Source organism: Ambystoma mexicanum, chromosome 8 (assembly GCF_040938575.1).
Source record: "Ambystoma mexicanum isolate Mex_15411 chromosome 8, UKY_AmexF1_1, whole genome shotgun sequence".
Taxonomy (NCBI): domain Eukaryota; kingdom Metazoa; phylum Chordata; class Amphibia; order Caudata; family Ambystomatidae; genus Ambystoma; species Ambystoma mexicanum.
The window spans coordinates 1,382,761,882-1,382,776,135 of NC_090929.1; the positions used below are offsets into that span (position 1 = coordinate 1,382,761,882).

At 52.1% G+C, this 14,254-nt stretch overlaps 1 protein-coding gene and 1 non-coding gene across 2 annotated transcripts in view; both read right to left on the reverse strand.

The window, feature by feature from the left end:
- The window catches only part of EDRF1 (erythroid differentiation regulatory factor 1), a 1,702,580-nt gene that overhangs the window by 1,045,361 nt on the left and 642,965 nt on the right, over positions 1–14,254 (reverse strand). The gene's annotated exons all lie outside the window — the stretch shown is intronic.
- Positions 4,660–4,813, reverse strand: LOC138474850 (5.8S ribosomal RNA). The gene has a single exon (XR_011269081.1). It is a non-coding gene; the product is annotated as a 5.8S ribosomal RNA (ribosomal RNA).

Consider the following 14,254-nt stretch of genomic DNA (forward strand, 5'->3'; position numbering starts at 1 on the left):
CCGAAAAGTGTTCAATTTGTCAAGAGTACTGTGCCAAATAAAAATGATACTGTCAATATAGCGACGCCCACTGTCAATATATTGACGAAAAAGATTGAGCTCTGAGAAGAATTTGTCTTCAAATTCAGCCATGAATATAATTGCTAAACTCGGGGCAAAAGCCGCCCACGTGGCAATGCCCTGTGTTTGTTCAAAGAAAGGTTCTTGATATTTAAAAGAGTATTTTTTTTTAAGTGATAAGGTGAGTAGTTCCATGATCAATTCGACTGGTGCCTGAAAGGATGGTGCAGAGTGGGTCAAACTTGAACGAATACACTCAATGGCCTCATTATGCGGAATATTCGTATACAATGCTACGATATGAAAGTAGACCAAGAAGCTTGTTGTCGGGTCAAATTGTTTACCTTCAAATAGAGAGATAACAGAAGTGCTATCTCTGAGGTACGTAGCAGTTTTCTGACTAATAGGTTGTAAATATTTGTCAATGAATTGACAGATGGGCTCTAAGATTGTGCCATGGCCTGCTAGGATAGGTCTGCCAGGTGGGTTTACCACATTCTTATGTATTTTTGGGATTGCGTAGAATTTTGGAGTAGATGCTTGTGATCGATTAAGGAACTCAAATTCCTTCTCAGAGATCCAAAAACGTTCTTGTGCAGGGTTGGTAATTTCTTGAATTGAAATTTTAATTTATTTAGTTCGATCCCTGCAAACTCGGCGATAGCTACCTGGTGTGTTGAGTAACTCCATAACCATGGTATGGTATTGTTAACAATTCATTACGACAATCTCTCCGCCTTTATCAGCCGGTTTGATGACAATTGTACCTCATAGAAATTTGTTTCATTTGGTGTTTTTTTAAGGTCATTTAATACACATTTTTCAAAAGTGAGCAACTCTTTTGGCTTAGTACTATCCTCAGGTGTAAAAGTGGATGCAGGTCTAAGCCCTGTATCATTTTCTTCAATGGGTTTATCTTTGTCTTGAAAAATATTTTGAGCCGAATGGCTCTAAAGAATTTTCTAATCTCAGTATGGACAGTAAACTAGTCTGTGGGATGTGTAGGGATAAACGTAAGCCCTTTAGCTAAGACTGCCATTTCCGTCTGAGATAATGGGATCTGTGAAAGATTAAAAATGGGGAGGTCTAGCAGCTCCATTGTTGCCTGGTGTTCATCCTGCGTGGCCGGGCTCGTCGCTGCTAGGACCCCCATTGCTGGAATTGTGGGGGGGAACCAGCCAGGGCCTGGTCCTCATGATGGGCCTGTGCCTAAAAAAGGTGGGCACCCTCGGAATTGAAGGTAATATGGTGGAAAAAAAGTAATCACTATCAAAGCCAGAAGAGTTACTGCTACTCCCTGAGAAGGTGACCCTGCGTTGTTGCTGTTGAGGGTTTCCTGGTTGATTACGGCGTTTGTGATGTTTTGTAGATAATTAGGATCTAAGTATGGATAGATAGATTCTACATTAAAATCCTGAGTATCTTTAGCAAGTTTTTTTGTTTTCTTTGCTAGGGTCGTGTCTTTGAATTCTTGAAATTGTTTATTAATTTCAATAAGCTTTTCTTTAGCGTCCACTATGGTGGTATCATTAGCAAAAAGTTGTTCTGCAGTGTCTAATTCTTTCTCTGCCACGTTTCCAAGACGCTGAGACGTAGAAATGGTTAGCATCATGAGATCGCGGCTGCGGGTGATCTGATGCCTGTACTTTGACATCCGGGATCGGAGGCCGAGCACATAATCCACTATGTCGTAGGAAGGAGTTTCGGGATTGCCCTCGCATCCTTCCTGCGCCAGGCTTAGCTGTCCTCTAACGGGATGACCAAACAAGAGCACAAAGGGACTGAACCTGACCTCGCTCTGTGACAACTCCTGGTATCAGAATAGTTTGCGAACTCTGGGTTCTTTATGTTCCTCCAGGGGATGGCGTCGGGGTAACAGGTGACATGAACACTGTGGCCAAGATATACCGGTTTATGGAGGAGGTTTGAGGATCCAAAGGACCCACAATGTCCATGCCTATGCTCTCAAGAGGCCGTTCAACCACGGGTAGTGGAATTAAGGGGGTCTTCGTGGCTCTGCTAACTTTGCCGAATGCTTGGCAAGGGTGGCAGGACTGGACAAATGCTTTTATCTTTCAGCCCATCTGGGTCCAATGGAAATGAGCAGACAGTCGGTCGGCTCATTTTGTCATCCTAAGGTGACCTGCCAACAGAATGTCATGAGCCAAGTCCAACAGAAGAAAACAAAGTTCCTATTGTCAATAGAAACTCCCATGCCCTGCACACCATTTGGTATTGGAAATAAAAATTCCAAACAATGTTTTAACAAATTGAGTAGTTCTATCAAAATATGTCTCAGGATGAACAATTTCTATTTTGACAATTATTTCAAAACATTCAAGGATATATTCAATCAAGAATATTTTTAATCTTGTAAATAAAACTGAAAATCAAAAATGGGAGTTCAATTCACTCAATAATATCAATTTATACTAATTATGAGCTCTACGCGTTTCGAGAGTGAACCTCTCTTCTTCAGGAGCAATCAACAATCTTTTAAATAAAGCATTTTCAACAAAAATTCTCTAAACACAAATTTCTGCAATTCATCAATTCAAATGAATACTTTTTTAAAAATTTGTGCAAACACAATAGCTTTTTCCAAACTAAATTTTCTTGTGTGTCTTCAACAGAACATTTGATTGTGGGATTATGGAAACGTCATCTTGTTGCACAGTTCTCTGACATTCTGTGGACAATATTGATATAAGAGATTAGTGATTTGTAGGTCAATGGAGGTTCTGATATTAGTCAAGTAGAATGTTTAAATACCTCTGTGGTGTTGCAGCATATTACGAGACTTGTGAAACCAACTGTGTGATGACCTGCAAGGTGCTCATGAGGATGTGCGATCGGCCCGAGGTTATCTAGAGTCACCAAAGCGGCCGGGCGAGCCCGGATTGGTCTTGGTCTGATAAATGCACGCATCCCGGGAGGTCAGCGCTCGTCGGCATGTATTGGCTCTAGAATTACCACAGTTATCCAAGTAACAAATGGAGCGATCAAAGGAACCATAACTGATTTAATGAGCCATTCGCAGTTTCACTGTACCGGACGTGTGTACTTACACGTGCATGGCTTAATCTTTGAGACAAGCATATGCTACTGGCAGGATCAACCAGGTAGCCGCACCTGCTGGAGGGTGGCAACGGGGGAGCCGCGCGCCCGCCTCGGAGCCGACCTTCGCGCCCTGCTGGGGGGTCGGTGGAGGACCCATTGCGCCACAGGGTTTCTTTCGCCCCTCCGACTCGCGCACGTGTTAGACTCCTTGGTCCGTGTTTCAAGACGGGTAGGGTGGGTAACCGACATCACCGCAGACCCCTGGCGCCCTTCGTGGGCCTCCCCGCCCGGCGGCGCGATACGGTCGGGGCGCACTGAGGACAGTCGACCCCAGTTGACAGTCGCACCGGGAGCAGGGGACCCCGTCCCACGTCGCCGCCCCGGCGACCCCCGAGAGGGGCCGGGACGGTTGCCGGAGAAGGGCGCGGCGGCGGTCAATCTCCCTCGGCCCCGCGGACACGGCGAAACTGCTGCCAGGGGGCTGTAACACTCTCTGCCGGAGCGGAGAGCCACCTGCCCCCCGGGGCCTTCCCAGCCGACCCAGAGCCGGTCGCGGTGCACCGCCACAGAGGAAATGCGCCCTGCGGGGGCCGGGTGCGCCCGGACGGCGGTCCCGCGAGGGGATCCGCCGTTCCGGGCGACCGACCTGCCCGCCGTGTCGAATCCTCCAGGTGGACTGCACGGACCCCACCCGTTTACCTCTCGACGGTTTCACGCCCTCTTGAACTCTCTCTTCAAAGTTCTTTTCAACTTTCCCTTACGGTACTTGTTGGCTATCGGTCTCGCGCCCGTATTTAGCCTTAGATGGAGTTTACCACCCGCTTGGGCTGCATTCCCAAGCAACCCGACTCCAAGAAGACCCGATCCCGGCGCGCCGGGGGCAGCTACCGGCCTAACACCGTCCACGGGTGAGCCTCGATCAGAAGGACTTGGGCCCCCTGAGCGACGCCGGGGAGTCGGTCGTCTGTACGCCACATTTCCCGTGCCCGCCGCCGGACGGGGATTCGGCGCCGAGCTCTTCCCTCTTCACGCGCCGTTACTGAGGGAATCCTGGTTAGTTTCTTTTCCTCCGCTTAGTAATATGCTTAAATTCAGCGGGTCGCCACGTCTGATCTGAGGTCGTAGTCGAGGGAGCCGCATGAGCTCCGTGGGGCAGCCGCGCGTCGGGCCCTGGGCCGCGCAGGGGGGGTTAGCCCTTAGCACGGCCCCGCGCCTTCCGGCAGCGGCCGATCGTGCGCGTTCCCGATCCGTGGAGGCCGAGGAGCCGTCTGGTCGCCGGGCCAGCGCTCCGGGGCCGTGGGACACCACAGACAGCCACACGCGGCACGGCCCGGTGACCCGGGGCGGGGGCGGAGGCGCGCCGGGCTTTTTCAAGGCCCGCTGCCACCGCCCGCCGCCGGGACCCGCGCGGCCGGGTCCAGAGGGATCCCACGCCGGTGCTGATCGGGGTCTGACCTTAGGGGGACGAAGGGAATGGGATCCCTGCGACAGCCCCAGCCGCGCCCCGGGGAGGGGACCCCGGGGCGATTGACGTTCAAGCGACCCTCAGACAGGCGTAGCCCCGGGAGGAACCCGGGGCCGCAAGGTGCGTTCGAAGTGTCGATGATCAATGCGTCCTGCAATTCACACTAATTCTCGCAGCTAGCTGCATTCTTCTTCGACACGCGAGCCGAGTGATCCACCGCCAGGAGTCACAGGCAACTTTTTGTTTGGTTCCAGACGTCGGCCCGAACCTGCCGGTGCAGGAGAGGCCGAGGGGTAGGCAGCGCCACCCGTCCCGCCCGCCGCGGGCGGCACACAGCCAGGCGCCCCATCTAGCTACCCCACTTGGGAGTCGGCTGAGACCATCGGGGGTTTTAAGAGAAAGCAAAAAAAACATCCAGGCGCTCAGCCCGGGAAGCCTGCGCGGCGGCAGGACTTCCCACGGCGACAGAGGCAGCCCGCTCCGCCGCCGGCCCAACCCGGCCCGGTTCCCGCCCGGCCTACCCCCGGCCACATGAATTTGGCCGCAAACCTAGGGTGAGTGCTCAGCACCACCTTATCTCTATGAATGTAACAAAGGGATCCAGAACTGAGAGAGCTTGTAGTTCACTGACTCTCCTTATGGAAGTAATGGCTATTAAAAAGGCAGTCTTGTAGGTGAGATCTTTGAGACTTGTTTTATGCATGGGCTCGAACGGAGACCCCGTAAGTCTTGTCAACACCATGTTTAGGTCCCATCCGGGAGCCGGGTTAGAAATGGGACGGTGAATTCTCTTTAACCCTTCCATGAACGCCTTAATATATGGTATCTTCCACTACGATAACCTCTGGTGTGAGGTAGCCTAGGCTGAAAGAGCAGCTAAGTGAACTTTTAGAGAGTTGAAAACCAGGCCTGAGTCAAGTAAATGGGTCAGGTACAAAACGATATGGGTAGGAGAGCAGCCAATGGGGTTGATGCTCTTAGAATTGCACCATATGACAACACGCTTTCACTTACTGGAATAGCAATATCTTGTACTAGGTTTCCTTGCCTCTCTGAGTATGTCCATACATCTCTGAGGGAGTTGTAGACGCCAAATTCTATGATTTCAGGAGCCAGGCCGCTAAGTTCAGTGTTTGCGGGCATGGGTGAAGTGTCTCCCCTTTGTCTTGCGACAACATGTTGGAGGAGATAGGGACATCTCCATCAGATGAGCGAACCAGGGTTGGCGGGCCCACATGGAGGCCACCAATATCATTGGGATTGGTTCCTGCTGCATCTTGTGCACTATCTTTTTTTTTTTAATTCTTTTTATTTGGTTTTGTTAAACAAAGAACAAGAAATAGCACAACAACATGAGTACACACTGACATTAGGAGACCTGTCATCGAGGTTGCGATAAATATCAGAACGTAACATAGCATTGACGGTTAAGTGGCATGACGGGGCAGAGAGTTCGCACCGCCCATCCGGCAGATGCACTGGGCACCTTGGCGGTCCCTTGTTCTTGGCCTTGATGTTTTATACTTCCCGTTTCCCCCATATTTTCTGGAATTTATGGGGGGACCCCCTTGCATTATAAATGAGCTTTTCCAGGGAGGCACATCTGTCCATTTCATTGGACCATCTGTCAATGTTTATCTTGTCTCCCGAGCCCCAGGTGGCTGCTGTTAGTCTCTTTCCCGCTCCAAATGCCACAGCCAGAAATGTTCTTTCCTGTTTGTTGAGGTCAGTTTCACCTCCTATACCCAGCAGGATAAGTTTGGGGTCCCTCGGAATTGTGGTACCAAGTATTCTGGAGAGGCGAAGTAAACATGCTGCCCAAAACTCCTGCAGCACCCCACATTCCCATATCATGTGGTAGAAGGTGCCCTCCGCACTTTTGCATCGGCGGCATTCTGTATCGCCCTCTTCCCCCCAGCTGGCCATGTGCGTCCGGGAGTAGTAGGACCTGTGTAGGATGCAAAGCTGTATCAGCCTGAGTTTCGCATCAATCCCTTTTCCCTTGCGGACATCAGATCTTCTACCCACTCCATTGGCCCCAGGTCTTGTTCCCATTTACCCCTGAGGTTGACGAGGTCCCCCGATCCAAAGGAGTTAATTGCCTGATAGAGGGTGGAGGTTACCTTGTGATGGATACGTTGTGGGAGTATGTTTGTTTCCAAGGGAGAGCAGGTGGGTATGTCGGCCATGATCGGGAATTGGGTGTCAATGGCGTGTGTGAGTTGGAGGTATCTAAAGCGGTCCATGGGTGACAGCCCGTGTTTCGTTCACAGGGTTTCAAAGTCTATCAGTCGCCCCTCCTGGACGATGTCTGCCAGTGTGGATATCACTTTCCTCTCCCAGGTTTCAAAGTGGCCCATTATTTGGATTTTGGGGAGGTGTGCAGGACGCCAGAGGGGTTGGATCAAGGTTGGTCTGCTTTCCCAGCCGATGCATCCATGTATTTCCCTCCAGACTCGATGGATGTGGCGGGACCCAGTCAGTGCTGCTCTTTGGGCTATCGTATAGTATATGCAGGGGGGAGAGGGGGCCTGTGTCCCCGTCTCCGCCCGGATATGTGGGAGCAGCGGGTGCCCTTGTAGCCATTCATTTGCCACCCCAACCTGTGCAGCCCAGTAGTATGTGTCGAATGTTGGGCAGTCCGATACCCCCTTTCCACACAGAGCGGTAAAGCGGTTTTAAAGCAATGCGCGGCCGTTTCCCTCCCCAGAGTAGTGTACGGAGGGTCCGGTTGATGTCTACGAATGTTGTGGCCGGGATGGGGAGCGGGGCGTTTTAGAGGACGTACAGAAATCTCGGGAGGGCCAGCATCTTAAATAGTACCGCCCTCCCGAGTAGTGAAAGTGGGAGGGAGTGCCAGTGGGTGACGTCATTCTCAAATGTTTCCATTATCGGGTGCAGGTTCAGTTTGGGGAAGTCCTCCTGTGTCCTGTTAATTCGTATACCCAAGTAGGTGAAGCCCAGTATCGAAACAGAGTATGGGCAGGGATCTGGGATTGCTTCTTCCCCTCCTTGTAAGTAAATTGTTTTTTGTGTGTTGATCCGGAGTCCCATGAAGTGTTGGTATTCCTCCAGGGTTCTGGTTACAATCGGGCAGCAGATTTTTGGGTTGCTCAGATATAACAGGAGATCATCCGCGTACAGCGAGACACGTTCCTCCACGCCCCTTGGCCAGGCAAATCCTGCCCATTGTGTATCAGTTCTCAGCCGGATTGCCAGAGGTTTGATCGCAAGGAGAAACAATAGGGGAGAGAAGGAGCATCCCTGCCTAGTCCCCCTACTCAGCAGGAATGTGACAGATGCTTTCCTATTGACTCTTATGGAAGCTTCAGGGAGGGAGTACAGGATCTTGACCCATGACATGAAATGTAGTCCGAAGCTCATGCGCTCCATTATGGCTCACAGGGCATCCCATACCACTGAATCGAAGGCCTTCTCAAAATCCACTGCGAGGAGGGCCAGCGGGGATGGGATCTCATCTGCCCGACCGAGGGCGATCTGGACCCTGCGGAGGTTCATTCGTGTGGATTTACCGGGCATAAATCCACACTGATCTGGGTGGATTAAAGATCCGATCACCCCCAGCAGTCTACTTGCCAGTACTATAGCTAGTATTTTGGTCTCCCCATTTATTAAAGAAATCAGCCTGTAAGAGGCGCATTGCTCTGGGGGTTTCCCTGCTTTGGGGATCACCACTATTGTCGTTTTCTGGAGGTCCGGGGGGGTGCCCTGTTCACTGCTGCGGAGGAACATGCTGTTCATATGTTTCGTTGTCGTTCCACTCAGTCTTTTCCACAGTTCCACCGGGAACCCATTGGGGCTGGGGGTCTTCCCCGTCTGTAGTTGTGAAAGGGCTTCCCCTACCTCGACTTCAGTGATGATTGTGTCTAGCTGTTCTATCTGTGGTTCAGAAAGGCGGGGGATCTTGATCGAGTCTAGGAAGTTTGGGGTGTTTGTTGGGGGTTCTTGTATTGGTGGAGAGTATAGTTCGCTGTAGTAGTTTGCAAAGGCCCCCGCTATCTCAGTATCCCCCGTTAGTATATCCCCTTCCTGGGTTCGAATGGCCCGCACTTGCCCTTTGCTGTGCTCCCTTCGCTCTAGCTAGTGTTTTGGTAGCCTTGTCCCCCCTCTCATATATCTGGCTCCGGACCAGCCACTGGGCGGTTCGGGCATTATCTAAGGCTCTGCAATGTGGCCCCAAGTCTCTCCCCGCAAGTCCCCCAATACCATCACGAACCTGCCACGGGGGTCCGCTTTGACCTTTCTTGCATTAAATGGAATTCTTTTGTGTAAGAGGATCATGACTCCCCTGGAGCCTCTAGAGAACCCCGCAAGGTATGTGTGTGGGTAATTTGATTTCCTAAAGAGCCTGCTTTTGGTACCAATCAGGTGGGTTTCTGTTATGAATACAATGTCTGGGGAGTGGCAGTTAGGGTATTGGAGTACCAGTTTATGCTTTATACCTGACCCCAAGCCATTCACGTTCCAGGTCAACAGGGATATTTGTCTCCTTTGTGTTATGTCCGCATGACTCTTGGTTTGGGGTTGTGTGGGAGGATGTGGTGTGATTCCCGTGTTCCCATCTTGTTGGTCGTCTTGAAGTGTGGCTGACCTGTTAATTCGTATGCCCAAGTAGGTGAAGCCCAGTATCGAAACAGAGTATGGGCAGGGATCTGGGATTGCTTCTTCCCCTCCTTGTAAGTAAATTGTTTTTTGTGTGTTGATCCGGAGTCCCATGAAGTGTTGGTATTCCTCCAGGGTTCTGGTTAAAATCGGGCAGCAGATTTTTGGGTTGCTCAGATATAACAGGAGATCATCCGCGTACAGCGAGAAACGTTCCTCCACGCCCGTTGGCCAGGCAAATCCTGCCCATTGTGTATCAGTTCTCAGCCGGATTGCCAGAGGTTTTATCACAAGGAGAAACAATAGGGGAGAGAAGGGGCATCCCTGCCTAGTCCCCCTACTCAGCAGGAATGTGACAGATGCTTTCCCATTGACTCTTATGGAAGCTTCAGGGAGGGAGTACAGGATCTTGACCCATGACATGAAATGTAGTCCAAAGCTCATGCGCTCCATTATGGCCCACAGGGCATCCCATACCACTGAATCGAAGGCCTTCTCAAAAAGGATGTGGTGTGATTCTCGTGTTCCCATCTTGTTGGCCGTCTTGAAGTGTGGCTGACGCCTGAGCCCGTCTGCTGCTCTCGCTGTGTGATCAGTCTTGTGTGCTCCTTGTGCAAACTCTAGAACCCCAACCTGTGAACCGTAGGCCGTGTCTGTGTGGATGTGTACGTGCGGGTTTCGGTCCCTCCCATATCTTGTGCAAGGGTATCTCTGGTTGTTTGTTTTGCTGATCTTTATTGCTGATACTTGTGACATTAGGCCTTTCCATTCCCCCCCCTGAAATCCCTGAACTCCCTCCACCCTGCACTTCCCCCCAACCAGAAGTACCTGTTCCCCTAAGCATTGAAACTATTAGAGGGGCAAAAACCCCAACTCGGGGAGGGTCAGGAGGAGCCCTTCCCGCAACTCGTGTAGCTAGAAATTACCACAGAACGTAAATGAAACTAACAGTGAAGGCTCCCCCACAGGGGGGCGGGGGTGGTGGTTTTTCACTTTCTCCACCTTCCCTCCACGGCCGCTGGCTTTGAAGGTCTCATGCTGTTTCTTTTTTCCTGTCTCCCAGTATTTGTCCGATTTCAAGTGGGTCCCATCTCAGCCGGAGGTCCGGGCTTTCCTGTTTCCCCGCGTGTGGTGGGGTGGTCTGTCCAAGGGGGTGGTCATTGCCTCTGTCATACTTGTGGGGTGTGTTTCTGCTCGATCTGTCCGGGCGTGGGGTAGAGAGGACCTGTGTTTCCAACCACTCCCAGGCATTGCAGGGATTATAGAACACATGAACCTTGCCGTTGTGGTACACTTTGAAGGTTGCCGGGAAGAAGAGTGCGTACTTGATGCCCAGGGGTGTCCGTTTCTTTTTGATAGAGTCGTAGGATTGTCGCGACTTCTGGACCTCCCTCGTGTAATCGGGGAAGAACCCAATTCGGTTGCCATTATAAGTGATGGAGCTAGTCACCCTTGCCATATGCAGTAGTGTGTCTTGATCCCTATAATTCAGAAGTTTTGCGATCACTGTTCGCGGGGGGGGGCCCCCAGGACTGGTCTGCCGTCGGAACCCCATGTGCTCTTTCTATTGAGAAAAATTTGGAGAGTTGTTTGGGAGCCATCATGTGTGTTAGCCAGTCTTCCAGAAAGAGTTCCATGGAGGGCCTCCTCCTCTTTTTTGGGGAGGCCGAGTATGCAGAGGTTGTTTCGGCAGGACCTATCCTCACTGTCTTCGGCTCTGTTTTCCAGCGTGGTGATTTTCCGTTCCATTCGTTCAAGGCGGCCACCCAGGTTTTTAACGGTGTCTTCGGTGTCAGATATGCATTGTTCTGCTTCCTCAACCCCGGGAGTTAGGTTCCTTAAGTCTTGCCTCACAAAGGACACCTCAGAGGCCAGGCCATCTATTTTTGTCTCAACCGAGGTTCTGGAGTCGTTGATTGCTGCCATGATGTCGGTAAGTAACAGCATTTGGGCCGCACCCACATTCATTGCCTCTTCTTCCACCCAGTTAGTTGGTCCCGGGAGATTTGCTGGGGTGCTCATCATGTACTTGTCTATTTTGTTCTGGGTTGTTCCCCTGCGGGGCAGATCCTTTCCCATTCTGGTCCTGCGAGGTGGCTCTAGATGCAGGTGTGTCTCGTTGGGCCGGAGCTTATCCCGCAGGGTGGTCCCTCTCCCTTCATTTCGTGGTGCTTCAGTGTCCTCCCGTGGGCTATTGGTGGGTGGCTGCCGCCCGTGGCCCTTACCCCTGCTTCGACCGTGCAGCCTCCTGATCAGTCTCCCCCTTTCAGTACCCCTGCTTTCTGGGTCCCTTTGTGGGGTCGGAGACCTCACTGAGCGCTGTCCGTACTTTACCTTGTGTGGATTGTGGTTCTTGCCGGGGTTCCCGACTTAGGGTGTACACCCAATCTCTTTATGGGTCCTCTCCCCTTGATTGTTCTCCTTTGCCTCCTTCCGGGCCTTGGTCTGCGCAGTCCTTCACTTGGGCACCAGAATGGTCCTTAGGTCCTTCCCTTTGAGACCACGCGCTATGGTTCTGGTAGGTGGTTCTGTCCCAAGGCAGGTGGCAGTGTAGTGGTGCCCTTTGGGTTTTTTTCCCTTGTGCCGGGGACGTGTGTGGCGCTCCTCACTTCATCGCTACCCTCAGGGGGGGCCGCTCTTGCTAGGGGAGACGCCCCAAGGTGGTGTAGCCTGTCCACTCCCTTGAGGTGCCTGCGGGAGGTGGCGGGCCAGTTGTACAGATTTTGATCGGGGTCTTGCAGGTCCTTATTTGTACGTGCTCGTGTAGTGGACCTGCCTTTGGTTTTGTGCTGGATGACCCACGCCTTGCTTGATAGACTGTGGATCGCTGTGCCTCAATTTAGGCGTCTTGGATTTGACGCCGGTGGGTAGGCGCTAAGCTTGTTGCTTGGTCAATGCAGCAACCCCTAGGTGCAGCTAGCCACGAGTCAGTGCGCCCCCCTCCCCCACAGGACTCAGTGTGCGAGGAGGTCCCAGCCCCTATGAAGTGCTTGCTTCTCAATCTCTGGTGTTCAATATGGCCCAAACCATGAGCATGCTATGACATGTAATTCAGAAGAGGAATAATTATGCAGGCAATGGGGGTGCTGCCGGTCTTGCGTATCGACGTGCCCGCTCCGACCAGGCAGGCAAGTCTGTGCACATGCGCCCGGAGATGGTTTCTTGCTTTCTTTCTCAATACGAGGCAAGTGCTTTTTGTGCTTGTTTTGGTCATAGCACATTTACTGTTCCAATGGTCTTTCGTGCGTCAATAGTGCTGCCTCTGCCAAGGGACCTCGATCTGCAGCACTTGGGATTTAGAGTGATTTTTTGTGATCCCAAATTTTAGCGCCTGAATCATCTAAATTCCAGTTTTGTTCGAACACAGGAAGGCCGCCATCAAAGTTTTGCCCCCCTCCTCCAGCCACCGTGTGTGCTTCCCCCCCGGGCGCACCTCCCCCACACTTGATGTTGGCTCCCGCGGGCACCCCTCGACCCGGGCAGCCCTGCCGCTCGCACACAGCGCACATGGCGGGTGCCGGGGAGGGAGAGCCTGCGCGGTGTGACATACGGGGGGGGTCCCTTTGTTTAGGGTCCGATGGTCAGCGGCTGCAGAGGGGGCCCTGTGGAGGGGGGGGCGTCCTCACCTCACTCTTAGCTGGTCAGCGTCTCTGGTCCCAAGGCAGCTGTCCCTGGGGGCTTCAACAGGCGAGGGGTTGTTGCGTAGGATGCGTCTCCGGCGGGCACAATTGATGACGGCGCTTCCCTCGCGCCGGCTTTGCCGCGCGGTCTCCGGCAGGTCTTTGCGACGGTCAGGGAGACCTTAGACGGGTCTGATTTTTGTCAGGATTTCGGGGAGAGGGCGGGGGTATGTTCCTCTTCAGTCGTATGTACTTCCGATCAATGTATGATCTGAGGGAACAGCAGGATTATTCAGGATTTAGGCAGCCCCGGCGGAGCGACGTGGAGCTAGGGTCTTCATTCGGCGCCCCCTGTTGGCGACTCCCTTGTGCACTATCTTGATGAGTACCGGAGTAGGGGGAAAAGCGTAAACAAATTTCCCAGACCATGTGATCCAGAGTGCGTTCCCCTTGGAACGGTTCTGGGGGGTACCTGGAGGTGTAATCTTGCCATTGAGCGTTCTCCAGAGTTGCGAACAAGTCGATCTCTGGGAAGCCCCATTCTGTGAAAACATTGGAGACAATGTCTTTGTGTAATCGCCATTCATACTCCATAGGTAGTGGGAAATCTCTGCTGAGTACATCTGCCAGAAGATTGAGTTCCCCTGGAACATGGTGTGACAACAGGCTCATGTTGTGTTTGAGAGCCCACTTCCAAATGTTCTGGGACAGTTTGGACAGCTCTGGAGAGCGAGTGCCCCCCTGTTTGTTCAGATAATACATGGCTGTGGTGCTGTCTGTGAGGATCAGGACCGTATTTCCCTGCAGTGTGTCTGAAAAGCTTTTAGTGCTTTGAATACTGCTAGCAGTTCCAACAGGTTTATGTGGTTGGATGCTACGTCTGACGACCAAATTCTGTGCGCTGTCTGTTGAAGCAGGTGAGCTCCCCACCCTGTGAGAGATGCGTCTGTAGTTAGAGCGGCTTCCACTGCGGGGGTGGTGAAGGATTTCCCCTTCAAGAGGTTCTCCCTCGACCACTACCGTATCGAGAGAACGAGGGCTGGTGAGACAACCACTAGATCGTCCCATTGTCCGCTGGCCTGACACCACTGGCTGTTTAGCCACTCTTGCATTGGATGCATGCGCAAGCGCGCGTGAGGAACCAAATAAATGCATGACGCCATCATTCCTAACAGTCGCATAGCTTTGCGTACTGTCACCTCTCGACTGGCTACATATTGAGGGATTAGAAACAGCATGTTTTGGACCCTCTCTTTGGATGGGAAGAAGTGGCCTTTCTTTGCTCGAATTAGAGCCCCTAGGAATTGTTTTACTTGACTGGGGTCTAATCTGGATTTCTTCTCGTTGATGGAGAATCCCAGGCTGAATAAAAGGTCGATCGTGTCTCGTGTATATGACAGACATGACTCGCAGGAGTCCCCTGCTA